At 47.6% G+C, this 27,878-nt stretch overlaps 1 pseudogene; it reads left to right on the top strand.

Annotated features, from left to right (window-relative positions):
* Window positions 1–1,178: 1,178 nt before the first annotated feature.
* On the top strand, window positions 1,179–9,021 carry LOC142072413 (up-regulator of cell proliferation-like; annotated as a pseudogene).
* Window positions 9,022–27,878: the final 18,857 nt, after the last annotated feature.

Raw genomic sequence — 27,878 nt, 5'->3', positions numbered from 1 at the left:
GTTCGAAGACCAGAAGAGATGATTCTTGCAATATTTCTTTCATGATGGGGTACCCATCGAGTATGGGGTGTAGTTGTTTACACCCATTGGTGGTTACACAAGCTTTACTGTCTGGGTTCCAGTGTGGGGTGGTAGGTGACAAATAGGGGTATGCAGTCAGAAGGGGGTTTATTTCTGTATTGAAGCAGGTTCTCCTGGGGTATTTGGGTGGCCTGTTGCATGATGCAATCTACTTCTCTGATGGAGTTTCCTTGTTTGGTGAAGGTGGTTTTAAGTGAACATAAGAACGGCCGTACTGGGTCAGACCAAAGTCCATCTAGCTCAGTATTCTGTCTTCTGACAGAGGCCAATGCCAGGTGCTTCAGAAGGAATGAATCAAAAAGGTAATCATCAAGTGATCCATCCCCTGTCACCCATTCCCAACTTCTGGCAAAGAGAGGCTAGGGACACCATCCCTGCCCATCCTGGCTAATAGCCATTGATGGACCTATCTTCCATCAATTTATCTAGGTCTTTTTTGACCACTGTTACAGTTTTGGCCTTCACAATATCGACAACAAGTGTGTTAAGCCAGGGATAGTCAATAGGCGGACCATGGGCCAAATCCGGACTACGAGATGCTTTTGAATGGACCCCACAATGTTTTTATTTGTTTATTATCATTATGGGTTTCTCAATTTTTTTTTCTTGGAGTCTGGACCTTGACTATACCTTGACCAAGAAATTTGGACCTTGACAAAAATAGGCTATCCCTTCATTAAGGTATATATCACTTACTTTCTCCTCAGAGCACATTCTGTGGTCTCTGAGTGCCTGTCTGTCAATAACATATTTCTTGGTATGGTTGGGGTGGTTACTAGATCTATGAAGGTAGGTGTGGTGATCCATGGGTTTCTTGTAGATGGTTGTCTGTAGGGTTCCATTGTTGAAGCTGATTGTGTTGTCCAGAAGTTGTGGGAAAGCTCCAGAGAGTTTAATGGATGGGTGGTGGTTGTTGAAGTTGTGGTGGAAGTCTGAGGGAGTTTAAGCTGTCTTCCCATAGGATGAAAATTTCTCAGGTATATCACTGGTTTCATGATGCACTTCTCCAGAAATTCTTCTTCAGGATGACCCATGAAGAGGTTAGCATATTGGGGAGCCATCCTAGTACCCCTGGCTGTTCTCATGCTTTGGACAAAATGTTTATTGTTGAAGGTAAATCTATGACAGGCGAGGATGAACTGGATGAGTTTGGCTATGTGTTTGGGATGGATAATTGATGGTTGTCCACTGTCTTTTAAATATTTGGGGCAGGCAGCTATCCTATCATTGTGAGGGATATTGGTGTATAGGAAAGTGACATCCATGGTGGCAAGGATGGTATTCTGAGGAAGGTTGTTAATACTGTGGAGTAGAGTAGGGCTCAAATGTACTTGAGCCATCCAGCTACTGTGAGAGTGGACTGTCTGGAAAGACTCTTGCCTAGGCTCACAGCACATGCACGTTTCAATCTCTTTGGCTCATGAGTGTTTGCACGCAGTGTTCTAGAAAGCCAAAGGTTTCCTTTAATAGATGTTTTCAGTATTGCTTCCTCAAACGGGCAGTGAGTGCCACACACTGGCTGAAATAAATGCTGAGTGACTGAGATCAAGTAGGGGATGTTGAGCTCTGTGGTGCACAATCCCCTCCATTATAAGACTGCTGATTTTGCAAAATGCTGTGTTTTTGACGAGCTGTGTCTGGGGAACTCCTTGCTCAAATGACCCCGAAATTTGGGTCACTAACCCTATCCTGTTCCCCCATGAGACAACAAATTTCAAGACAGTCCAAGTAAGCATACAGATCTTACAGCACTTAGAAGAATTAACATTTTAGTAGAAAGGGCTTCTCAATCTAAACTAAAGTAGAGCTGGTGCTTCATTATAGAAGCATAGGACTGGAAGGGACCTCGAGAGGTCATCAAGTCCAGTCCCCTGCCCTCATGGCATGACCAAGCACCATCTAGACCACCCCTGACAGGTGTTTGTCTAACCTGCTCTTAAAAATCTCCAATGACGGAGATTCCACAACCTCCCTAGGCAATTTATTCCAGTGCTTAACCACCCTGACAGTTCGGACATTAGGAAAAATTTCCTATCAAAACTTCCCTTGCTGCAATTTAAGCCAATTGCTTCTTGTCCAATCACCAGAGGATAGGAAAATAATTTTTCTTCCTCCTCCTTATAACAACCTTTTAGGTACTTGAAAACTGTTATCATGTCCCTTCTCAGTCTTCTCTTTTCCAGACTAAACAAACCCAATTTTTTCAATCTTCCCTCATAGGTCATGCTTTCTAGATCTTGAATCATTTTTGTTGCTCTTCTCTGGACTTTTTCCAGTTTGTCCACATCTTTACTGAAATGTGGCACCCAGAACTGGACACAATACTCCAGCTGAGGCATAATCAACGTGGACTGGAGCAGAAGAATTACTTTGCATGACTTGCTTACAACACTCCTGCTAATACATCCCAGAATGAGTTTTTTTTTTTTTTTTTGCAACAGTCTTACACTGTTAACTCATATTTAGCTTGTGGTCCACTCTGACCTCTTGATCCCTTTTTTGCAGTAATCCTTCCCAGGCAGTCATTTTCCATTTTGTACATGTACAACTGATTGTTCCTTCCTAAGTGGAATATTTTGCATTTGTTCTTATTGAATTTCGTCCTAGTTACCTCAGACCATTTCTCCAGTTTGTCCAGCTCATTTTCAATTACAATCCTATCCTCCAAAGCACTTGCAACTCCTCCCACCTTGGTATCGTCTGCAAATTTTATAAGTGTACTCTCTATGCCATTATCTAAATCATTGATGACTATATTGAACAGAACTAGACCCAGAACTGATCCTTGCAGAAGCCCACTCGTTATGCCCTTCCAGCATGACTGTGAGCCATTGATAACTACTCTGGGAATGGTTATCCAACCAGTTATGCACCAACCTTATAATAGCTCCATCATGGTTGTATTTCCCTAGTTTTTTAATGAGAAGGTCATTTGAGACTATATCAGATGCCTTACTAAAGTCTCGATATACCACATCTACAGCTTCCCCCCATCCACACAGTCGTCAGCCTGTCAAAGAAAACTATCAGGTCAGTTTGATATGATTTGTTCTTGACAAATCCATGCTGACTATTACATATCGCCTTATTATCTTCTAGATGTTTGCAAATTGATTCCTTCATTATTTGCTCCATTATCTTTCCGGGTCCAGAAGTTAAGCTTACTGGTCTGTAATTCCCTGGGTTGTCCTTATTTCCCTTTTTATAGATAGGCACTATATGTGCCCTTTTCCAGTCTTCTGGAATATCACCCGTCTTCCATGACTTTTCAAAGATAATAGCTAATGGCTCAGATTTCTCCTCAGTCAGCTCCTTGTGTATTCTAGGTTGCACTTCATTGGGCTCTAGTGACTTGAAGACATCTCACTTGTCTAAGTAATTTTCAACTTGCTCTTTCCCTGTTTTGAACCTACCCCATTTTCACTGGTGTTCACTATGTTAGGCATCCAATTGCCACCAACCTTCTTAGTGAAAACCGAAACAAAGAAGTCATTAAGCACGTCTGCCATTTCCACATTTTCTGTTATTGCTTTTTTGTCTTCATTGAGTAATGGGCCTACTCTGTCCTTGGTCTTCCTCTTGCTTCTAATGTATTTGTAGAATGTTTTCTTGTTACCCTTTATGTCTCTAGCTTGTTTGATTTCCTTTTGTGCCTTGGCCTTTCTAATTTTGCCCCTACATACTTGTGTTGTTGGTTTGTATTCATCCTTTGTCATCTGACCTAGTTTCCACTTTTTGTAGGATTCTTTTTTTTTATTTTTAGATCATGGAAGATCTCCTGGTTAAGCCAGGGTGGTCTCTTGCCACTCTTCCTATCTTTCCTGTGCAGTGGAATAGTTTGCTCTTGTGACCTTAATAATGTCTCTATAACACATAATAAATGGGTTAATCGTTTATCAGGTCCAAATACCCTAACACTGCACTGGAGACATTACCGTACCAGGACTGGCCTGGAGGTGTCTTAGCATTAGCTCCCCATGTTGCAGTGTGGGTAAATTTGCTTTGTAAGTAATGACAGTACTCACAGCTCCCCAAAAGGACAGAGGAAGTAGCGTGAGTGAAGGGACTTATTTGGTCGCTGGGAGGTAAGCAAAGCCACAGTGCTGTTAGCTACACCTGTAAAAGACATGTCCCAGCAAAGAGATGGAGGAAGATATGAAGAAAATCAAAAATAAGTCTTCCCAGAAGGTGTAATCTGCACTGACTGCTGAAAGGGAAATAAAGGGTCAGATCCTCCGGATGAGCCATTGATGCCCAGCACAGCTCAGGGTGACGGGTGTAGGCTACCATCACAGCCACCTGATCCTCAGACTGCCAGGCACCAGTCTGATCCTGAGCAGCAGCTTAGAGCAGACAAGGGATCATTCCAGCTTCTGGGATCACCACAGAGACAGGGTCCTGAGTCTATGCCCCCTCCTCCAGTAGCTGTGAGCTGGGATGTCATAGAGCTGGTTATACTGGAAGATTTTCTAGGAAATTCTCAGTTGGCCACTTAAGCCATTTTCAAGTGGACTCTGCACTGTGCTGAGGATAAGGATTGGGATCAAACAATGCAAACCAACCTAGTGGAGTTCAAAGTGGGCCAGAACTATGTTTTATTTGCATGGAAGTAATCCCATTGGCTTCATTTTTGTTATACCAATATAAGTAAGAGAAGAATTGAACCCAGGATGTATAAGTCATCTGTTACTGGGTACTGCTTTTCTTTAAATTACAAACATCAGGCTGTCTATGGAATAAGTAAACTGTATATAAAGTCACCATTTTCTACTCTGAAATTTTGGTTTGTTTTAACTTCCTTCTGCAGAAAGAAGTAAAGCATTTCAAGATGTCCTGTCCAGATTAAACCTGGAGAAGCACAGAAGCATCAAGATCAGGCTGAGGGATGTTTTGGAGATCTGCCCAGAAAGCATCAAGAACAGAATTCCAGAGGCATTAGGTGATTTACCTTGGCATTTCCTGAGGAAGGTCATGGCTCTGAATGGGACGGCCAGAAATACAAGCATTGGGCACAAGGCTCCTGAAGAAGAAATGGATGATTATGAGGAGAAACTGCATACTGATGGCACTTTCTGTTTTAGTGACACTGAGATGAAAGTTTCTCTGCAATCTCTTGATGTTCTTTGTGCTGTTCTGCTTTGCTCAGTTTCCTACAGCAGGAGATCCTGTCCAAAATGTCCATGTGCCAGTTTGCCCTCCCTCTGCTGCTACCCGCCCTCAACACCCCCAAGGGCACCCTACTACTGTGGGTCATGAGGGACATTGTGAGGAAGTGGAGGCCGCACTCCCTGGCACAGAGCAGAGGGTTCAGAGAGGAGAGCCTGGTGCTCACAGAAATGCCAATGATTTCTTTTCTGTGGATGGGGAGCTGCAGCTTCTCCAAGTCCCAACTCCTCAATGAGGTTCTCAGCCCCTCCCAGCAGCACCACGATTTCTTTATCCATTGGGACATGGAGTCTGGGAACTTCCTTCAGAAAATCGCAGATGGGCTGGTTGAGATTTCCTGGTATTTCCCTGGGGGAATGGAAATTTCTGATCTTTTCCCAGAACCCATTGCAGTTACAAATCTGCACGGAGACATTGAGTCCCACTGGCTACAGTTTAGCTTTTTAACAGCGGTCTCCTCCGCAGTGTTCATAGTTACCGAGAGCATCAGTGAGAGAGAATACGAGCTGTTATCATCTCTGAAAAAATCCAGCTCTAAATATTACTTCATCCTCAACTGCAAGAATAAGAAACCCAAAGAAACTCTGGGATTTCTTAATAAGCTGTCCTCAGTGTTGAAACTGAGCAAATCACTAATACTGGTGAAAGATAGTACCATGAATAATGCAGGATTTGTGGAAAAAGGTGAAGTCCACCATAGGAACCATAGTGAATTCATCTCCGAAGACAGTGAGTTTGGAAGCCATGGCTGTGACGGCACGTGACCTAGGAATCCAGGTGGATGAGGAGTGTCAGGCATGTCAGTGTGCGAGGAAATATACTGAAGAAATCACTGCAGAAATAAGAGATGGGGCAAAATACAAAAGGGAAATGCTGAGCCTGCAAGGAGACCCATGGAAAAACTTGGCTCAATTGGAAAAAGAGATGTGCCAAATGAAAAGGCAAGGGGACGTGGCCATTGAAGACTATAAATCTGTGCTGAAACAGAAATGGTTAGAGATACGTAGACAGCGGAATCAGTGTGACCGTACTAATGGTTTGACTAAGTTTATCAATGGAATAGTACAGTTGAATCCAGTGGAGAAACATTACTTTCTGAAATGGATGAAATTTAGCCTGGATAATATTGCTAGGGGGAATCTTTCTGAAATGTGGGCAGACTATAAAGAGAAATGTGAAACTCCAGGAGTGGACCGAAAACAGATGGAGGAATTAGATAAATTAATATCGATAGTTCCTTGGGGGTGGAGCATTTCATGCGTGAGTTGGGACAGTTCTATGACGCTGAATGCTCAATGGTTAAAGAAGGGAAAATGGAAGAAAGCCAAAGACCATTCTCCCATCTCCCATGCACAGCAGCTGACCTGATGCTGGAAGGGTTTCCTGTGGAGCTGATCGATGGAGATGCCTCCAACATCCCCATGAACTGGGTAGTAGATGTTCTAACTCATCTCCATATCAGACTAGGGGGTAGATCCAGAATGGTGGTTATAACAGTGCTGGGAGTGCAGAGCACTGGGAAATCGACTCTTCTCAACACCATGTTCGGCCTGCAGTTGATCAATGTAGCGATCGATGTACGCGAGGAGTGTTCATGACACTCATTAAAGTTACAGAAGCTGTTCAGGAGCTGCTTGGCTGTGATTTCATCCTGGTGATAGACACTGAAGGTCTGAAGGCCCCTGAACTAACAGCACTGGAAGACAGTTATCAACATGACAATGAGCTGGCCACCCTGGTGATTGGACTGAGTGACATCACCATCGTTAACATGACCATGGAGAATGCCACAGAAATGAAGGATGTTCTGCAAATTGTGGTCCATGCATTTCTCAGTATGGAGGAAATAGGACAACAGCCAAACTGCCAGTTCGTGCACCAGAATGTCAGTGATGTGTCTGCTCATGATCAAAACATGAGGGACAGGAAACACCTCCTGGAGCAGCTGAATGAAATGACCAAAGCTGCAGCAAGGATGGAAAAGCAAAGCAGGGAAATGGCATTTTCTGATATTGTGGAGTATGACCCAGAAAAACACAATTGGTACATGCCTGGCTTGCGGCATGGAGTCCCTCCCATGGCTCCCGTAAACACTGGATACAGTGAGAGTGTGTGTGAGCTAAAGAAATACCTGTTTGAATTCATAGAGAACCGTTCACGGAAAAGAGCTGGAAAGGATATTCCTGATTTTATTGTATGGTTGAAGAGCCTGTGGAAGTCAGTGAAACATGAGAACTTCATCTTTAGCTTTAGAAATAGCCTTGTAGCTTAAGCCTATCACCAGCTGTCTATGAAGTATTCTGAATGGGAATGGGGTTTCCGCAAGGAGATGTATCTCTGGATATCTGAAAAAGAAACTTTTATCCCGAATCAGCTGCCAGAGACACTAGAGGGTGATCTCTTTCACAGCTTAAAAATGGAAGCACAAGGGAAGCTACAGCAGGGAGAACAGAAGCTCTTGAATAACTTAGAACAGTATTTTAAAAGTGAAGCTCCAAATTTGAACCTGATAGAAAAGTACAGAGAAGATTTCAAAAGGAGCACAAATAGCCTCAAAAGAGAACTTGAAAATTCTTCAACCAGTAACTGTAAGGAAGCAATTCGAATACGAAGAGGACAGCACAAGATAGACAATATCCAGTCTGAGTACAAGCAGAAAATTGAAGGGGAAGTTGACAGACTCTTGGCTGAATACCGAAACGGAGAAGATAAATTAGACCATGAGAAACTGAAAAAAGAATTTGAAACGATGTGGCGAGAAACCTTGTCAGAGTTAACGCTCTGTACTTTACAGAAATGTCAAGTTGTTCAAGATATGGATCTCCAGTTGAGAAAGGATCTGAAGCACAGAGGGGGTGCTGTCAGACAGATACTGCAACATGCAAAAAGCCTGCTGGATTATAGAATGAAGTCTTTCACAATGAAGAAGGAGTACTTAAATTTAAAATGGACCAGAGCAGTTGCAGAATACTTCTCACAGGAATGTTACTGTAAAACTGAAGAGTTTGCTCTATCTTTAATGACTGAATGCAAGAAATACATTGAAGAAAAAGTTAAATCCAAAACAGACTATGATGAAACCTATTGTGGAGAACTGCTGCATATGGTTAATGAGAGGTTAAAAGAGGAGGATATTGAGCAACTTCACACTTCTCCTTTGTTTGAAGTTGACCTGAAGCGTCACGTTTTGGGGGAAGCAGCTTGGCATTTCAGAAGATGCATGAAGATTTTATCAAAGAAAACGATCCTCAGCAACGTCTGGAGAAGCTGAAACCTCATTATTTCTCCATATTTACTGATCTCTATTTGGAAAAGAAGGAAAGCCAAACAAGGGTGAGGAATTTCTGCGATCAGTGTCTCAAACCTGCCCTGGTGGGTTATGTCAACAAAAGGCTCGGACTAGAAATAGTTGACAATTTTCTCAGCAGTGAACAGGCCCTTGAATACGCCAGCCAAAGCTTCTTTCAGTTCTTTTTGCTAAAGAAGCTGCTGGAAGAGATGAACTTTGACAACTATGTGAAATAGATAAGTAACTATGAAGAGTTTGTCAAATCCTGGATACAGAGATGTCTGATAGACCACTATGAAGGGAAGGCAAGTTTGAGAGATTTGGAGAAAGGGATTCTATCCAGAATAATAAATAAAATCAAGGGAATTCTGAAAAACTCCATAAATAAAAACAATAACACAGTTTCTGCCTTTTTAGACAGCTTTTGCAAAGAGCTGCAGCAGGACCTGGCCATTTCCAGCAATAGCTTAGTTGAAGACAATTAGAATCCGTTGAAGACAATTAAACTGCTATATTTAGAGCATGACTGTCATTTACTCTCCCTATTGTGCATTAAGAAATTAGTATTCTTGTTTTAATGTAATCACGCATAAGAAGCAACAGAAAACCATTTACAGTTAAACAAAATAAACTTGGGAACGGACTTTTTTGTGCTGGCTTATTTATTTTGAAATGTTGCCTTGGAACTTTTTGTTTTATTTAGCCCTGAGAGGAAGGATAGTGGGTGAGGTCAGCAAACATTTCAGGAGATGTGATACTTCCAAAGAACAAACCCAAGATCCCAAGTGATGCAGGAACCCTTAACATTTAAATTAGCCCTTCTGAGAGGCCTGATGCTGATAAGAATGACTGACCTCATGAAAAACGGGCTTTGTTTTCTCACTTAAACAGTGAGAAAATTTCACGGAGCCCTGAGCTCTCACTGGGGGGGATGGGGTGGAGACCCAATGGGGCACAAGTTAGTAACCGCTGTGGTGGGATAGGCAGGGCCAGCTCTGGAGTCAACAGAGCAACCCTCAGGTGAAGCAGTTAAACCCCAACCCAAAGACTGGAGTTTCCACAGTTACAAGGGAAATTAGATAACTATACACACACACACACACAAACAGACTGAAATATGTAGGGTTAGAAATCCCCAGTAACAACACTGATGGCCCAAACTCTCTGCAGTGACCCCAAACCATGACACTCCCTCTCTGAGTCTCTTCTCGACAGTGGGGCTGTGAGTGTAGCTGGATTGGGCAGTGGCTCCGTCTACTGTCCCACGGAGGAATCTCTTCTCTTCATTGCCACATGCCACGCAGTTGCCGTACTCTATCTGTCAGCCCAGCTGCTCAGTGGATTTGCCCATGTCACCCGGTTTCAGTTGTTCCTTTCCACATAGAATCATAGGACTGGAAGGGACCTTGAGAGATCATCAAATCCAGGGGTTCTCAACCTTTTTCTTGCTGAGACCCCATTCAACATCCTATAAAAACAATAGGGCCCGGCAGGGGGGAAGCGTGGGCTCCAGGCCAAGGGGACACACTTGGGCATAGGCATAGTTTTACTTCTATTTTTGGGGGGGGCGGGGGGAGGAATGCCTGGCATGGTTCATCCCATCTCCACAGAGCAGGGTCCAGGGAGGATGTGCCATCTCCACCCCCTGACTCACTCAGGAGGGCACCCAGCTTGTCTGTGCTCTGGGGCGATGCAACCAAAAATATATCTCAAAGGGGGGACTCAGTTCAAAAGGTTTGAAAACCGCTCAGGGTGCGGGCAGGGGGTTAGTTAGGGGCTGTGTGAAATGAGGGGAGTAGCTCAGGGTGCAGGGAGGGGATAGCTAAGGGCTGTGTATGGGCAGGGGGTAGCTCAGGGTGCAGGCAGGGGGTAGCTATGGGCTGTATGCAGGCAGGGGGGCTTCCAGTGCAATGCCCAGCTTCAGGGGCAAGGCACTGGGACTCCCGGCTTCAGCCTCCCTGCTGCTCCTGGCTTGTGGGGGAGGGTAGGCTTGCCGGCTCGAGCACCGCGTTGCTCCTAGCTAGGAGGGGATGTGGGGACCCTGCCGGCTTCAGCCCCACCTAGCTTCTGGCTGCGCCACTCCCGGCTTGGGGGGGATGGGGAGGGCACCACGGGCTTCAGCCCCGCGCCGCTCCTAACTACAGCAGGGGGCCCACTGGCTTCAGACCCGCACCGCTCCTGGCTTAGGGGGAAGGGGGGGGCAGGCTTCAGCACTGGGGCTCCAGGTTTCAGCCGTGGGGCTCCGCGGCCCCCTTGAAAGGGCTCACTGACCCCCAGCTGAGAACCACTGATCTAATCCAGTCCCCTGCACTCATGGCATGACTAAGCATCATCTAGATCATCCCTGACAGGTGTTTGTCTAACCTACTCTTAAAAATCTCCATTGATGGAGATTCCAGAACCCCTCAGGCAATTTATTTCAGTGCTTAACCACCCTGACAGTAAGTTAGCCATTGATAGCTACTCTCTGGGAATGGTTTTCCACCAGTTTTGCACGCATCTTATAGTAGCTCCATCTAAGTTGTCTTTCCCTAGTTTGTTTATGAGAAGGTCAGGCGAGACTGCATCAAAAGCCTTACTACCGTCAACATATACCACATCTCCTGCTTCTCCCCATCCACAAGGCTCGTTACCCTGTCAAAGAAAGCTATCAGGTTGGTTTGACACGATTTGTTCTTGACAAATCCATGCTGACTATTACTTATCACCTGATTATCTTCCAGATGTTTGCAAATTTAGAGCTTAATTATTTGCTCCATTATCTTTCCAGGTACAGAAGTTAAGCTGACTGGTCTGTATTTCCCCAGGTTGTCCTTATTTCCCTTTTTATAGATGCCCATTTCCAGTCTTCTGGAATCTCTCCCATTTTCCATGACTTTTCAAAGATAATCACTAATGGCTCAGATGTCTCCTCAGTCAGCTTCTTGAGTATTCTAGGATGCATTTCATCAGGCCCTGGTGACCTGAAGACATCTAATTGGTCTAAATAATTTTTTACTTGTTCTTTTCCTATTTTATCCTCAGATCCCACCTCATTTTCACTGGCATTCAGTATGCTAGATGTCCAATTACCACTAACCCTCTTCTTGAACACTGAAACAAAGAAGTCATTAAGCACCTCTGCCATTTCCACATTTTCTGTTATTGTTTTTTTCCCTCTTCATTGAGTAATGGGCCTACCCTGTCCTTGATCTTCCTCTTGCTTCTAACGTATTTGTAGAATGTTTTCTTGTCACCCTTTATGTCTCTAGCTATGATCTGTTTTGTTCCTTGGCCTTTCTCGTTTTGTCCCTACATACTTGTGTTATTTATGTTCATCCTTTGTCATAATTTGACCTAGTTTCCACTTTACGTACAACAATTTTTTGATTTTTAGATCATTGAGGATCTCCTGGTTAAGCCAGCATGGTCTCTGGCTATACTTCCTATCTTTCCCATGCAGTGGAATAGTTTGCTTTTAGGCCTTGTAGTGGGGCAACTGCCCCACTCCAGTAAAACAGGGGTTAAAAGCATCCCTAGAGAGGGCTGTGGCTGGGCTAGGCTGATTCGGGAAGCAGCCACAGCTGTGGCCAGCTCAGTCAGGGTCCAGCTGGCCCTTATAAGAGGGCTTGGGGCCAGAAGTGAGAGGAGTATCACTCTAGCCCTGGAGGGAGAAGGGCTAGCTGCCTGGGAGCAATGTACCTGAAGTGGAGTAGTGCTGGGAAAGGGCAAAGGGAGCTGGGGAGCAGCAGCCTGGTAAATCCCCAGGCTAAGGCCTCGTTGAAGGCCTAAGAAAGGTACTGGGGAGGCAGAGGGGCAGCCTGGGGATAGGCAAAGGCAGCAGATCCTACCCCCTTGCCAATGATGAGTGGCCATTACAGACTGCAGTCTGCTCCAGTGAGCAGCGGCTAGATGATGACTGGCAGTAGCCACTGAGGCAAGGTGGGTTTAGAGGGTTGGGGGTTCCCCTGGGATGGGAGACCCAGAGTGTAGGGGTACAGCTAGGGGGCAGCACCCCAAGGTAAAGGGGCACCGAGGTCCAGGAGGGATATGGGGGCCCTAAGGCAGGCAAGACACCAGCCTGCAGAGGGGGCTCCCAGTGCTGAAGAGCTGACTTCCAAGATGACCAGCAGGAGGCGCTATGCCGGTGAGCCTTCGCCTTGCTACAGGCAAGTAATAATGTCTCTGAAAAACTGCCAACTCTTGAACTGTTTTTCCCTTTAGACTTGCTACCCAGGGATCTTACCTACCAACTCCCTGAATTTTCTTAAGTCAGCCTTCTTGAAAGGCAGCACCTTGCACAGACGCATTGAATGTTGCCTGACATTATCAAGCTCTTTTTGAAATTCCTCACAATCCACCCAAACAAAAGAATTCGGTGTCCCGGGCAAGTTTTCCTATCTCAAGTTTTTAGACCATTATTCCAAGTCAATAATAAACACACAGAACGCGACCAATCCTAGTGTTGCCACTCAGGGCCTCCCACTCTCCAGGTGATCATTAATTCCCACCTCTCCCTATCCAATTCTTACACCTCACATATGGGCTCTGTCTCTCCGCTGCTCCCAGCACTGGGCCCTTCTCCCCTCCTGCTGCTGCACTGAGGCTCTCCGGCCTCCCTCCTTTGGTGGCTCAGGTCTCCCTTCCCACAGCTCGGCCTGGGGGCGATGGGGCAACAGGTCTCCTGGGGCAGGGACGCTGCAGGGGCTTGGGTGACCAGATGTCCCAATATTCAGGGCTTTTTCTTGTATAGGTGCCTATTACCCCACACACACTCTGTCCCGATTTTTCAAACTTGCTATTTGGGCACCCTAGCAGCCCCTGGGAGTTCCCCACCCCAGGGCAGAGGGGCCCAGCTGGGCTAATTGGGGGGGGCAGGGGGAAGCAGCAGTAGTTCCTGTAATCTGACCTTTCCCACACCCTCCCCCCACAAATCTCCCCATGGGTCTTCTACTAACCCCCCCCAAATCCTCTCTGCTCCCCTGAATCCGCCTCCTGACACCCTGCCTCGCCCTGCACCTCCTGCCCTTCAGTCACCCCCAAAAAGCCTTTTCCCCCTCATGCCCCCTGAACTGCCACCTGCCGCCTCCTGCTTCCATCTCCTTCGCTTGCCCTTTGGACGGCACCCGCCCCATTCTGCTCCCTGCCCTGAAGCAAACAACCCCCCGCCCTTTGGCTTGATAACACCCCTCCCCTGCTCCAACCTCTGTGCCCCCAGCCCCAAACCGCATGGGGCTGGGAGGAGGAGAAAGTCCTTGCCTGCTAATAAAGCCAGTTTGTGCCCCATAGCCCTGCCTTGGGGAGGGAGGGGATCAGCCTGAACTTCTCCCCCTCCCCAACACTGACCCCTGTAAACTGCCCCTGAACTTCCCCCCCCCTCAACAATCCCCTCAACTCTGCCCCCCAAATCTACCCCATGCCTGGACTCTGCCCCTCCCCCATCCTGGCCCCCTCCTCAGTCCCCCTAATGAGCCCTGTATGAACCCCCAACCCCCTCTGTTCCCCTGAACCCATCTCCTGACCCCTGCAGCCCCTCCTGCACCTCAGCCCCCCTGAACTGCCCCCTCCCTTCCCTAGTGACCCCCAGCTCCACAGGGTGACTCTGCTGTGTCGGTTTAACTGTCACCCCAGGACATGCCAAGCTCCCCTCCCCCCTTACAGCCACCTGGGCCCTCATTAGCCTCAGGGGTGGGAGCTAATTTGCACAGAGGATAATGGAGCAGCCAATCAGGGGCTGGCCTGGGTGCCGGGGGGGGCTATAAAGGGCTCCTCAGGGCTTGCAGACCCCTGGGCAGGGCTGTGGCTGTGCTGGGAGCCTGGGCTGCAGGGTCAGGGAGGGGTCTGGGCCCAGCCCCAGAGCCGGCAGGGGAAGCGGGAGGCTCTGGTGCTGCGCAGGGTGGGGCAAGAGCTGGGTACAAGAGGCCCCAGTCACTGCAGCTCCCCCTCTGTGGGGCTCCAGGGGAGAGGTCTGGAGCATTTGTCACACGCTTGGGATCCCCCCTGTAAAGGAGGACAAACTGGGCTTCATTCATACCCCAGTCTCAGTCATAATGCTGGGGTAACAGCGGGGGCCCTTTCATAAAACACCTCATTATTTTTAGCTTTTCGTTTCATGGGTTGCAAGCCTCCCACATTCTCATCCAGTGAAAGAGAGCCGTCCCCTCCTGCTGGCATCGACCCCCATCCTTCTGACTGAATCCAATGCACCACTGCAGACTAGGGACCGAATGGCTAGGCAGCAGTTCTACGGAAAAGGGCCAAGGGGTTACAGTGTACGAGAAGCTGGATATGAGTCAACAGTGTGCCCTTGTTGCCAAGAAGGCCAATGGCATTTTGGGATGTATAAGTAGGGGCATAGCGAGCAGATCGAGGGACATGATCGTTCCCCTCTGTTCGACATTGGTGAGGCCTCATCGGGAGTACTGTGTCCAGTTTTGGGCCCCACACTACAAGAAGGATGTGGAAAAATTGGAGAGTCCAGCGAAGGGCAACAAAAATGATTAGGGGTCTGGAACACATGAGTTATGAGGAGAAGCTGAGGGATCTGGGATTGTTTAGTCTACAGAAGAGAAGAATGAGGGGGGATTTGATAGCTGCTTTCAACTACCTGAAAGGTGGATCCAAGGAGGATGGATCTAGACTATTCTCAGTGATAGCAGATGACAGGACAAGCAGTAATGGTCTCAAGTTGCAGTGGGGGAGGTTTAGGTTGGATATTAGGAAAAACTTTTTTCACTCGGAGGGTGGTGAAACACTGGAATGCGTTCCCTTTGGAGGTGGTGGAATCTCCTTCCTTAGAAGTTTTTAAGGTCAGGCTTGACAAAGCCCTGGCTGGGATGATTTAATTGGGGATTGGTCCTGCTCTGGGCAGGGGGTTGGACTAGATGACCTCCAGAGGTTCCTTTCAACTCTGATATTCTATGATTCTCTTGCAGTGATTTCCCATAAACCCTGGGAAAAGCTGTTTGTCCACTCTGCCCAAAATACCTTCCTCTCCATATCCTGTTCCTGACTCATTTACTAAATTTAAATTGATTTACATGTCTGACAGCCTGAGATCTTGCTGTATATCAAGCAGAGCAGGCACTTTGTTGGGATCTCTAGATGCTGACAGAGCACAGAATAAAGACACATGGCTCAAACCCTGAACTCCTTACTCAGGATTTCAAATGGCAGTTGCCTCAGTAAGTTTTAGTGGGGGCTTGGCTACATTTTCAGGATTCCAAGCTCGAGGACACTAACCCATTCTAGTGCACTAAAACCAGAGTGTAGTCGTAGGGGCACAAGTGGCTAGGTGTAAACACCCATCCATGATGCTAGCCACATCCTCTGGCAGCTAGTCCCTCCTGCCACTCACACTGCTGCAGCAATGTTATTTTTAGTGCCCAACCTGGATCAGAGCTAGTGTGTGTATCTCTACCTGAGCTGGGAATCAGACCCCCAGCTTGAAGTGTAGACGTACCCTAAGTAAAACTGTGTAAGTAGCTTAGGCTCTAGTCAATAATGACTTATTTAATGAAGGTGGGATATTGGTACCCTTCCCAGGATAGAGTCCCCCATCCTGTAAGTATGGCTTACATTCTTCATCAGCAAGGAGATGTGGAGAACTTTAACAGAACTGTGAAAGATAGACATGGGAAAAGGATACTTTACAAGTACGATGGCTTTGCTAATGAGGGCACAACAACTCCCATCAGCCCTCTCCCTACTGTACATCCCTTTACCCTGCCCAGGAACCTAAGTATTTAATCAGTTCCTGATGGGCTTATTCATTGATTCCAAGGCCAGAAGGGACAATTGTGATTGTCTAGTCTAGTCTGACCTTCTGTATAACACAGGCCAGAGAACTGCCCCATAATTCATAGAACAGATTTTTTTTTAATGGCCAAACTTGAATTAAAAATGATCAGTGATAGAGAATCCACCATGACCCTTGGTAAATTGTTCCAGTGGCTAATTACCCTCACTGTCAAAAATGTACAACTTATTCCCAGTCTGAATTTGTGTAGCTTCAACTTCCATCCATTGGAGCGAGTTATACCATCTCTGCTAGAGAAAATATTTGTTCCCCATTTAGATACTTATAGACTGTAATCAAGTCACCCCTTCACCTTCTCTTTGTTAAGCTAAATCACTCTAAGGCATGTTTCAGAGTAGCAGCCGTGTTAGTCTATATTTGCAAAAAGAAAAGGAGTACTTGTGGCACCTTAGAGACTAACCAATTAATTTGAGCATAAGCTTTTGTGAGCTCCTTCAGGATAGGTTGTAGATCCTTGATAATGCGTTGGAGAGGTTTTAGTTGGGGGCTGAAGGTGATGGCTAGTGGCGTTCTGTTATTTTCTTTGTTAGGCCTGTCCTGTAGTAGGTGACTTCTGGGTACTCTTCTGGCTTGTCAATCTGTTTCTTCACTATCAAGCATTCTTACAACTACAATACCCACCTGCTGAACTAGCCGTCACCTTCAGCCCCTACTAAAACCTCTCCAACGCATCATCAAGGATCTACAACCTATCCTGAGGGACGACCCATCACTCTCACAAATCTTGGGAGACAGGCCAGTCCTTGCCTACAGACAGCCTCCCAACCTGAAGCGAATGCTCACCAGCAACCACATACCACACAACAGAACCACTAACCCGGGAACCTATCCTTGCAACAAAGCCCGTTGCCAACTGTGTCCACCTATCTATTCAGGGGACACCATCACAGGGCCTAATCACATCAGCCACACTATCAGAGGCTCGTTCACCTGCACATCCACCAATGTGATATATGCCATCATGTGCCAGCAATGGCCCTTTGTCCTGTACATTGGTCAAACTGGACAGTCTCTACGTAAAAGAATAAATGGACACAAATCAGATGTCAAGAATTATAACATTCATAAACCAGTCGGAGAACACTTCAATCTCTCTGGTCACGCGATTACAGACATGAAAGTTGCGATATTACAACAGAAAAACTTCAGAAACAGACTCCAACGAGAGACTGCTGAATTGGAATTAATTTGCAAATTGGATACAATTAACTTAGGCTTGAATAGAGACTGGGAGTGGTTGAGTCATCATAAAAAGTAACCTATTTCCCCTTGTTTATTCCTTCCTCCTCCCCCCCCCCCGCCCCCCGTTCCTCAGATGTTCTTGTTAAACCCTGGATTTGTGCTGGAAATGCCCCACCTTGATTATCATACACATTGTAAGGAGAGTGATCACTTTAGATAAGCTATTACCAGCAGGAGAGTGGGGTGGGGGGAGAGAAAACCTTTTGAAGTGATAAACACCCATTTTCTCATGGTCTGTGTGTATAAAAACATCCTCACTGTATTTTCCACTGTACACATCCGATGAAGTGAGCTGTAGCTCACAAAAGCTTATGCTCAAATAAATTGGTTAGTCTCTAAGGTGCCACAAGTACTCCTTTTCTCTCAGCAAAGGTAGGGATGGAGCCACCCACGAGCAGCCCTGACCACCCCTGCTTTGGTCCACAGTGTGTGAAAACCTACTAATAACATACACAGGTGAGTTCACAGCATGTCATGATCAACAGTAGCGAGGTCAGTGGCTGATCTAATCACATCAACACGAACCTTAATCCTCAGTTACTCTGAGGCTGTTTATAAATGTTTATATCTGACCGGCTGGTCCTGCTCTCTTCTGTCTAACAGGGCTGGAAGTTTGCCAAGGGTTTCTTGGCTCCCATAGCCCAGCAGACAGAGAAGTGACAGCTGCAATGTCTATATTTAATATGTAACTCTCTGACGATGGATATTTGTATAAAAGATCTGGTGGGATCAAAATTTTAACTCCAACACAGCACTTGCTTCCAAGCTTTCTCCCTTGTGGGTGACTGGAGAGGAAGATTTTGTAACAGTTATAAGGGTTTATACCTTACTGCTTGTGGTGATATTGCTTGTGAAGAAGCCCAACGACCTCCAATAAAAATATATAGCATAGGTGTTAGCTAGAGAGCAAATCTAAGTCCTACTCGTGTACCCCACTCCCCAGAGCAGGGCTAAGGCTCACTGGGCTGTACACTGCAGCCGGGAATGTGGGAGGGAGGCACTCGGGCTGTGCGGAACCTGATTCAAATAATAATGGAGATAAAAAGAAAATGACTGTAATATCACAAAACTGCTGCCCCTCAGACCTTCCTCCCTTCCTCCTCACTGCATCCTCCCTTCTCTTGTCTTTCTGTTTAGTTTCTCCCTTCCTAATTAAACCCAGCACCACCACTGCCAAAAAACACACATCCCACTGGCACTAACATGGGGTCTGCTGCCATCCCATTGATGGTTCTGTCTGTGAGTTATATCGCTTCCCCCTACCCTGTCTTTGTCTGGTCTATTTAGAATTGTTCCTCAGACTAGCACTGTCTGCCATCCTCTATTTGTATAGTTTCCAGTACAATGGGGCCCCGATCTCGGTTGGTCACTAGGTACGACTGCAACACACATGACTGAAACTTCTTCCCCTTTGTTATTAATCTCAGTGATAAAAGAACAGGTCATTTGTTTCAAGACCCCAAGTTAAGGAGGACTCTCTACTGCATGGCATGATGGCATGTGACTAGAAATGTGGGGAACAAACACTCCCCACATCTCTTAGGTGTGTCAGTAGCATATAATTACAGATTGACTGTAGGGTTGCCAACCCTCTGGGGTTGCCAACCCTCTGGGGTTGCCCTGGAGTCTCCAGGAATTAAAGATTAATCTTGAATTAAAGATATGTAACATGAGGAGTTTACCTCCAGGAATACATCTAACTAAAATTGGCAACCCTAGTGACTGACTAGGCTAATAAATGAGTCACCTCCCCAAGAGTGGAACTCTAACCTGATTGCTAATAACTGATCCAGGGCTGTGCCTGAGGGGAAAGGGAGTTATGTGATTGGCCTAGGTCTGGACTGAACCCACTCTGATCAACTCAGTTCAGTTTTGCCAGACACAATCTGATCATCACTGTTAATTACCAGCAGGAGAGTGAGTTTGTGTGTGTGTATGGGGGTGGGGGGGATGTGAGAGAACCTGGATTTGTGCAGGAAATAGCCCAACTTGTTTATCATGCACATTGTGTAAAGAGTTGTCACTTTGGATGGGCTATCACCAGCAGGAGAGTGAATTTGTGTGGGGGGGTGGAGGGTGAGAAAACCTGGATTTGTGCTGGAAATGGCCCACCTGATGATCACTTTAGATAAGCTATTACCAGGAGGACAGTGGGGTGGGAGGAGGTATTGTTTCATATTCTCTGTGTATATATAAAGTCTGCTGCAGTTTCCACGGTATGCATCCGATGAAGTGAGCTGTAGCTCACGAAAGCTCATGCTCAAATAAATTGGTTAGTCTCTAAGGTGCCACAAGTACTCCTTTTCTTTTTGCGAGTACAGACTAACACGGCTGTTACTCTGAAAACTGTTAATTCTGTAGACTTAGTCACAGCTCAGTAGTGACCTGGCCCTGCCATACCAGCATCCTGGCTTGGAGCACGTCCCTGGGAGCAGGGGGAGAGCAGAAAGATATCAGTGTCCCGAAACAGCTGCTCTTGCCCTGCCAGTGACACTCTCTGATGAAGGACAGTCTGAACCTGAGCTTAAACCCTTTCAGTTTCATCTTGGTTCACGACTGGATACAAATAGAGCCTGTGATGGTGCCAAGGGTCACAGGAGAGGGGGATGATGTGCGCTCTTTAGGGATGTGACTTCTTCTCTTCTGCCAATTTCCTGTAAACCCAGAGGGACACCGGCCAGCGGCTCTCCCCAAAATACTTCTTGAAATGTCTGACTTACTATAAGCGTCCACTGCATAACACAGACACTTCCTTGGGGGATGGGATCTCTTTAGATTCTCACACAGACTGTGAGGTAGATACGAGGCTGGCCAGGCTAGGGAATTAGCTCTCGCCACTCAGGAGCACCCTCTGCAGGTGGTGTCTTGCCCATAATTACCTGCCCTTTTCCAAGCTCCACCACATTAGGCCCTGCATCCCTCCCAGACCATGGTGCACTTTCCTGGGGTACTGCCCTCTGGCGGTGCCCCACTCTCTGGGTGCTGCCCCTCCAGGAAACTGGCTACCCCTAATCCCACCACTCGCCTCAGTGACCCACTGCCGTTCTTCACCTAGCCCCTTCCCTCAGGGGCAAACTGCAGTCTGAACTGGCCACTCCTCATCAGCAAGGGGGGTGGACCTGCTGCCTCTTCCTCCCCGGCTGCCCCTCCGCAGCCCTAATACCTCCTCAAGGCCCTGTATCAGGCCCTCAGCCTGGGAGTTGGTCAGGCCAGAGCTACCCTAGCTCCCCCTGACCTTCCCCAGCATTGCTCTGTCCAAGTACCTTTCCCTGTCTAGGCAGCCAGCCCCATCACCTCATTCACTTTTCTCATTTTTTTTTCAACAGTCCCCCTGTGCAGCCTCGTACATCCTGCCATATCAGTACCCCGACACAGGCCTGTGGATAAGGCTGATGTTGCAAACTTTATGTTCTGGGTTTAGTGTATGTGTCGAAGGGGGTCACACACTAGGTTGCTACTGTCGGGTGAACTTATTTCACACCCCAGAGGATCCTCACATCCCTCCATTCCCACCCACAAGCTTCCTGCACGCCACGCTCCCATGCCCCTCTATTTCAGGGGCTCTGTGTGCCCCCCAAAGTCCCTCCTCCTCCCATACTACACCCCCCCCCGTTTTCCCCTCCAATGACAGCAGCTCTGTGTGACTCCCATTCCCCCCATACCAGGGGCTTTGTGTACCCCATTCCTCACTCCCCCCATTCCTCCCCCAATAGCAGGGGTTCTGAATGTGCTCCCATTCCCCTACCCCCGCCCCATTTTCCTTCACCCCCTCCATACCAGACTTCCCTAATCTTCCCCCCACCAGGAGCTCTGTGTGCCCCCCATTACTCCCTCCCTCTAAACCAGGGCCCCCCTTCACTCTCAGGCCAGCTCTGTCTGCTCCCCATTCCCAACTTCCCTCCATGCTAGGGGTGCTATGTGCCCCCTTCCCCCTATACCAGGTTCTCCTAATTTCATGCTGTCTGGAGTGGCTCACAACTGTGAGTGCCAATCTCAGGGCAGACTGTCAGAAAATAGGGCAGAGAGCCCAACATGGTGGTGTGTTTTATAATTAGGGTGACCATATTTCCCTATGCTGGATATGAACACCTCGTGAAATTACTCGTGAGTTCACTGGCAATCAGTCAGAACTATGCAGTACAAACATTCAAATTAGCATCAAGTTGACTGAGCCTCCATTAAAAAGAAATACTGCCTAGTTGGATTCTTTTTATTTACCTTCTTATCTTTAAGGCTTTAGGGTTCACATTTAGGGGTGTGTGACACCCCCCCACACACCTTCCCACACCTGCAGGGTGAGGTGACACACACACACGCCCATACACCTCTCTCACACGGGTGTATGTGTGTGTGACTGACAGACTTGGCCCTTTCCCTGCCTGGTGCTCTTTGCCCTCCATGCCTTGCTGGGCCCCCGGGTCAGACCTGCCGCTCCTGGTACCTGGTGCCACATCTTACCAAGGCAACACATGGATGGGGGCACGCAGGCTCACATGCCTCCCCCCATTTCTGCAAGGGCTTATACCAAAATGTGGCATGTGGCCACCAGCAGCCTTTTGGCACTGTGCAGGAGGGAAGGGCTAGGAGCTGCTTCCAGCCACAGAGGAGGAGTAGAGGGGAAGTGATGACCTGGTCCTTGTCTTTGCAGAGCTCATCTCATCTTGTTCCCCCCACCGTGGCTGGAAGCAGCTTGTCCCTTCCTGCCCACACAGTATCATAAAGCAGCTAAGACCTCCATGCTGCTGCTGGCCACCAACATAACCTAGATGCCTTCTGTCCCCCCCGGCTACAGCGTGGGAAGGAAGGGGTTAAGCCTTAAGAATGCACTGTGCACCAGGGCCCAGGTAACCTGATTGCAGAGGCTTCAGAGAACCCGGCCAGAGAGGTAGCTCAGCAGGGGAGGGTGCCTAGGGGACAGAGCAGCCCCACGCTCCTTGGGGGCTGGACCGCAGGGCAAAGAGGGCACTAAACCCCTGTCCGGGGGCTGCTGTGAAACCTGCAGGGTCAGGTTGGGAACAGGCTGGAAATTGTTTCCCACCCCAGTCCAGAGCTTAGCGGCTTCCCCATGCATGCATTGCCCAGGGCTTTGACACACGCAGGGCTCACCTCCTCCTGGCCAGTGGCCCGGGCCGGAGGGTCTTGGGCTTTCCCAGGGTGCTGGCCCAGCCAGAGGCAGTGGGGGAAGGAAGGAGTCTGTCGGCCATACTGTTAATAAGTGCAGTGCTCCGAACAGGAGCTGGTTCTCCGCACAGCGCTGGGAGTGGGATATGTCCTGCTGTGTGTGTGTGTGTGTGGGGGGGTGATATGGAGGAGCAGCAGGACTTGTGGGGGTGAAGGGGCAAAGCAGGGAGAGGACAGTGGGAGGAGGAGCATGTAAAGGGCCGATGGTGATATCTGATCTCTGGTCACGCAATCTACCACATATCTATTCAGGGAACACCATCAAAGGGCCTAATAACATCAGCCACACTATCAGAGGCTCGTTCACCTGCACATCCACCAATGTGATATATGCCATCATGTGCCAGCAATGCCCCTCTGCCATGTACATTGGTCAAACTGGACAGTCTCTACGTAAAAGAATAAATGGACACAAATCAGATGTCAAGAATTATAACATTCATAAACCAGTCGGAGAACACTTCAATCTCTGTGGTCACGCAATCACAGACATGAAGGTCGATATCTTAACTGTCCAAAACTGGAAGATCGGAAATTCATGAAAAAACTTGTACAGATACAGACAGACATCGTCTTCCTTTCCAAATGCAGACAGATGGACATCATACCAAAACGACTGAAGGTAAAAAATCCATTACAATCTACATACCACAGAGACTATGCTGACAGCTTGTGCCACACGCTCTCAAAGAAACTGCGGAAGCACCTGATCAACATCGTCTACAGCAAACAGGGAAAGATTAAGAATGAGCTCTCAGAACTGGATACTCTCATAAAAAAACAACCCTCCACACAAACTTCCTCGTGGCTGGAATTTACAAAAACTAGACAAGCCATTTACAACACACACTTTGCTTCTCTACAAAAGAAAAAAGACACTAAACTATCTAAACTACTACATGCCACAAGGGGCCACAGCAATGGTTCCCTTAACCCACCCAGCAATATTGTTAATCTATCCAATTATACTCTTAGCCCAGCAGAAGAATCTGTCCTATCTCGGGGCCTCTCCTTCTGCCCCTCCACCCCCACGAACATGATACAGTTCTGCGGTGACCTAGAATCCTATTTTCAATGTCTCCGACTCAAGGAATATATCCAACACACCTCTGAACAACATACTAATCCACAGAGACCTTCCTACCAACACTACAAAAAGAAGGATTCTAGGTGGACTCCTCCTGAAGGTCGAAACAACATACTGGACTTCTACATAGAGTGCTTCCGCTGACATGCATGGGCTGAAATTGTTGAAAAGCAGCATCACTTGCCCCATAACCTCAGCTGTGCAGAACACAATGCCATCCACAGCCTCAGAAACAACTCTGACAGCATAGTCAAAAAGGCTGACAAAGGAGGTGCTGTTGTCATCATGAATAGGTCAGAATATGAACAAGAGGCTGCCCGGCAGCCCTCTAACACCACTTTCTACGAGCCATTATCCTCTGATCCCACTGAGAGTTACCAAAAGAAACTACACCATTTGCTCAAGAAACTCCCTGAAAAAGCACAAGAACAAATCCGCACAGACACACCCCTGGAACCGTGACCAGGGCTATTCTATTTGCTACCCAAGATCCATAAACCTGGAAATCCTGGATGCCCCATCATCTGAGGCATTGGCACCCTGACAGCAGGATTGTCTGGCTATGTAGACTCCCTCCTCAGGCCCTACGCTACCAGCTCTCCCAGCTATCTTCGAGACACCACTGACTTCCTGAGGAAACTACAATCCATCGGTGATCTTGCTGAAAGCACCATCCTGGCCACTATGGATGTAGAAGCCCTCTACACCAACATTCCACACAAAGATGGACTACAAGCCGTCAGGAACATTATCCCCAATAATGTCATGGCCAACCTGGTGGCTGAACTTTGTGACTTTGTCCTCACCCATAACTATTTCACATTTGGGGACAATGTATACCTTCAGATCAGCGGCACTGCTATGGGTACCCGCATGGCCCCTCAGTATGCAAACATTTTTATGGCTGACTTAGAACAACGCTTCCTCAGCTCTCGTCCCCTATTGCCCCTACTCTACTTGCGCTATATTGATGACATCTTCATCATCTGGACCCATGGAAAAGTAGCCCTTGAGGAATTCCACCATGATTTCAACAATTTCCATCCCACCATCAACCTCAGCCTGGACCAGTCCACACAAGAGATCCACTTCCTGGACACTACGGTGCTAATAAGCGATGGTCACATAAACACCACCCTATACCGGAAACCTACTGCCCGCTCCTACCTACATGCCTCCAGCTTTCACCCAGACCATACCACACGATCCATTGTCTATAGCCAAGCTCTACGATACAACTGCATTTGCTCCAACCCCTCAGACAGGGACAAACACCTACAAGATCTCTATCAAGCATTCTTACAACTACAGTACCCACCTGCTGAAGCGAAGAAACAAATTGAGAGAGACAGAAGAGTACCCAGAATTCACCTACTACAGGACAGGCCCAATGAGGAAAATAACAGAACGCCACTAGCCATCATCTTCAGCCCCCAACTAAAACCTCTCCAACGCATCAGCAAGGATCTACAACCTATCCTGAGGGACGACCTATCACTCTCACAAATCTTGGGAGACAGGCCAGTCCTTGCCTACAGACAGCCCTCCAACCTGAGGCAAATACTTACCAGCAACCACACACCACACCACAGAACCACTAACCCAGGAACCTATCCTTGCAACAAAGCCCGTTGCCAACTGTGTCCACATATCTATTCAGGGGACACCATCATAGGGCCTAATCACATCAGCCACACTATCAGAGGCTCGTTTATCTGCACATCTACCAATGTGATATGTGCCATCATGTGCCAGCAATGCCCCTCTGCCATGTACATTGGCCAAACTGGACAGTCTCTAGGTAAAAGAATAAATGGACACAAATCAGATGTCAAGAATTATAACATTCAAAAACTGGTTGGAGAACACTTCAATCTCTCTGGTCACTCGATTACAGACCTAAAAGTGGCAAGTCTTCAACAGAACTAAGATGGAATATAAGCTGGCCCACCAGGGTTCCCCACCCTCCGCTGCTGGTAAAAGTTCCCGCCACTTGGTAGCTGGGTGGGACACGGGGGTGGGGAAATGCTCCCAGCACTGGCAGCTACTCCCCTGGTCAGGGTGGGGTTTTTTGCGGCACTGGGAGAGCTCTTTCCCAGCGCTGGTGCTGCGACTACACAGCCACATTAAAGCGTTGCCACGCTTGGTGGTGAAGACATCCCCTAACTCCAGACAAGGGTGAGGGCACAGTGCCCCTCTTGCTTTGCCTTCATTCAGATGGGAGGCAGTAATTTAGGGCAGGCATCTAACAGCAGAAAATTAACAGAACCCCACGATGGCTCAGCTGTGCTGGCTGACACGTTCCGTGTGAGAGAGCAGAGAACCACATCTCCATCCATTCCCCTCCCACCTTCAGCAATGGACACACAGTCCTTTCCTCCAGCTCTCGACACAGCTCCAGGGATTTATGCCTCTTCTTCCTGCCCCTTGTCAAATTGAGAGAGAGGAAACTTGTCCCTGAAGCGGTTTCCAGAGCTCAGGTGCCAGTTCTGCTCTCCGAGAGCTTCTCCTGCAGCTTGCGGGCAGGGATGTCCTGCTCTGAGGAGCCAGTGCTGATGGGACACCTCCCCAGCTGCAAAGGGAGGTTACTGGGGGGGCAAGGAGAGGCCCTTCTGGCCTATGCTATGGAAGGACTGGGGGAGCAGGAATATCTGGGAGGAACATGGGAGAGAAGGAATGGTGGGGGCAGCTATAACCTCTGTAAATGCCCCCCCCATTAATGTCATGCATCCTTAGTCAGGAGTTCTCTCCCTGATGATTGGCCCATGGTACAAGAGATCCTTAGTTCAATCACTGGGGATCCCCGTCACTGATGATCTTTGTGAAAGGCAAAGGAGGCCTTTGCAGCTGAGCTAGGATCTGTGCTCTTTCTCCCTCCCCACCTACGACTGCAGTTTCTTCTTCTCTCCACCTCCTACGAGGAGGTCAAATATATCCCGTCCATTGATAGCCACCTTTGAAGTTCAGGTGTGGACAAAGCACCCTTTCAGTTAGGCTAAATATGGGAGCAATTAAATACCCCATGGTTTAGTGGGAGCAAAAACAACAGAACCCACCACCCAAGGCATGGACCAGCATGGCAAGGCCTGAGTAGTAGGTGAGACAAGCAGGCTGAGGAGAACCCTAGGACTGATTGCAAAAATGCAGGGGCTGGGGAATGGATTTATGTTGCAGATAACTATCGAAAGGAATAAGGAAGCCAGCAGAAACCCAGAGAAGCCTTGGTAATGTGGCTGTGGAGGAAGCCAAGAAAAAGCCCTTTGTTAGGGCACAGGACTGACTACAAGCAAGTTTGCATTTCTACTGTGTTCAGGGAAACAGAACTGTGTGCACCTTCTTCTTAAGCAAACAAGATTGTACCAAGAAATATGGGACATTTATAATCAATTTCTCCTCTTAATGGAAACAACCTGGAGAGGCCCCAAATACTGCTAAGCACTTGGACCGAGAGGCAACCCTATAAAGAAATACAGTACACACAAAAAAATGCCTTTAGATTGAACTGCACCACAAAACCTTAACTCTGAATTCATACTTCCCCCACACGAAAAGAATAGATCATGTATCTTCACGTTTCTAGAAAGCTCATGTTAATGTTGCTGATGTCACAGTTAAAGTTTGTGTTACAGTTGGAGGTAGTGGGCAGTAGCCTGTGGAATCGCCAGGTCCATCAATAGAAGTGATTAACACAATCTGTGGGTTTTAAGGCTTGATAGAGAAGCCTCCGAGTCTAAGGCCAGCCATGCTCTCTGGTTTATTTGGGCAGATCCTCTCAAGCCTGCTTGTGACACCCGTCACCCACAGGGCCACAGACTCCCCCAGTTGAGAACCACTGTGGTAGAATAGATCCCTGTCAGCCGAAAGAGCTGAGGCTTTGTCTTCACTGCAGAGTTAACTTGAGTTTTCTACACTCAATTACTGGGCTTGAATCAGCCTCTCTCACATGAGAAGAGCCGCACTGTGAATAAACAAAGGTCCTGCTGTGTCCAGACTGGCACTGCACTCACTCAGGTGGGGCACTGAGACTTTTAGGA

The sequence above is a fragment of the Caretta caretta genome, chromosome 6, assembly GCF_965140235.1.
Source record: "Caretta caretta isolate rCarCar2 chromosome 6, rCarCar1.hap1, whole genome shotgun sequence".
Lineage (NCBI taxonomy): Eukaryota > Metazoa > Chordata > Testudines > Cheloniidae > Caretta > Caretta caretta.
Note: the sequence above shows the minus strand (reverse complement) of the source record. Positions and strands in the feature narration are given on the sequence as shown.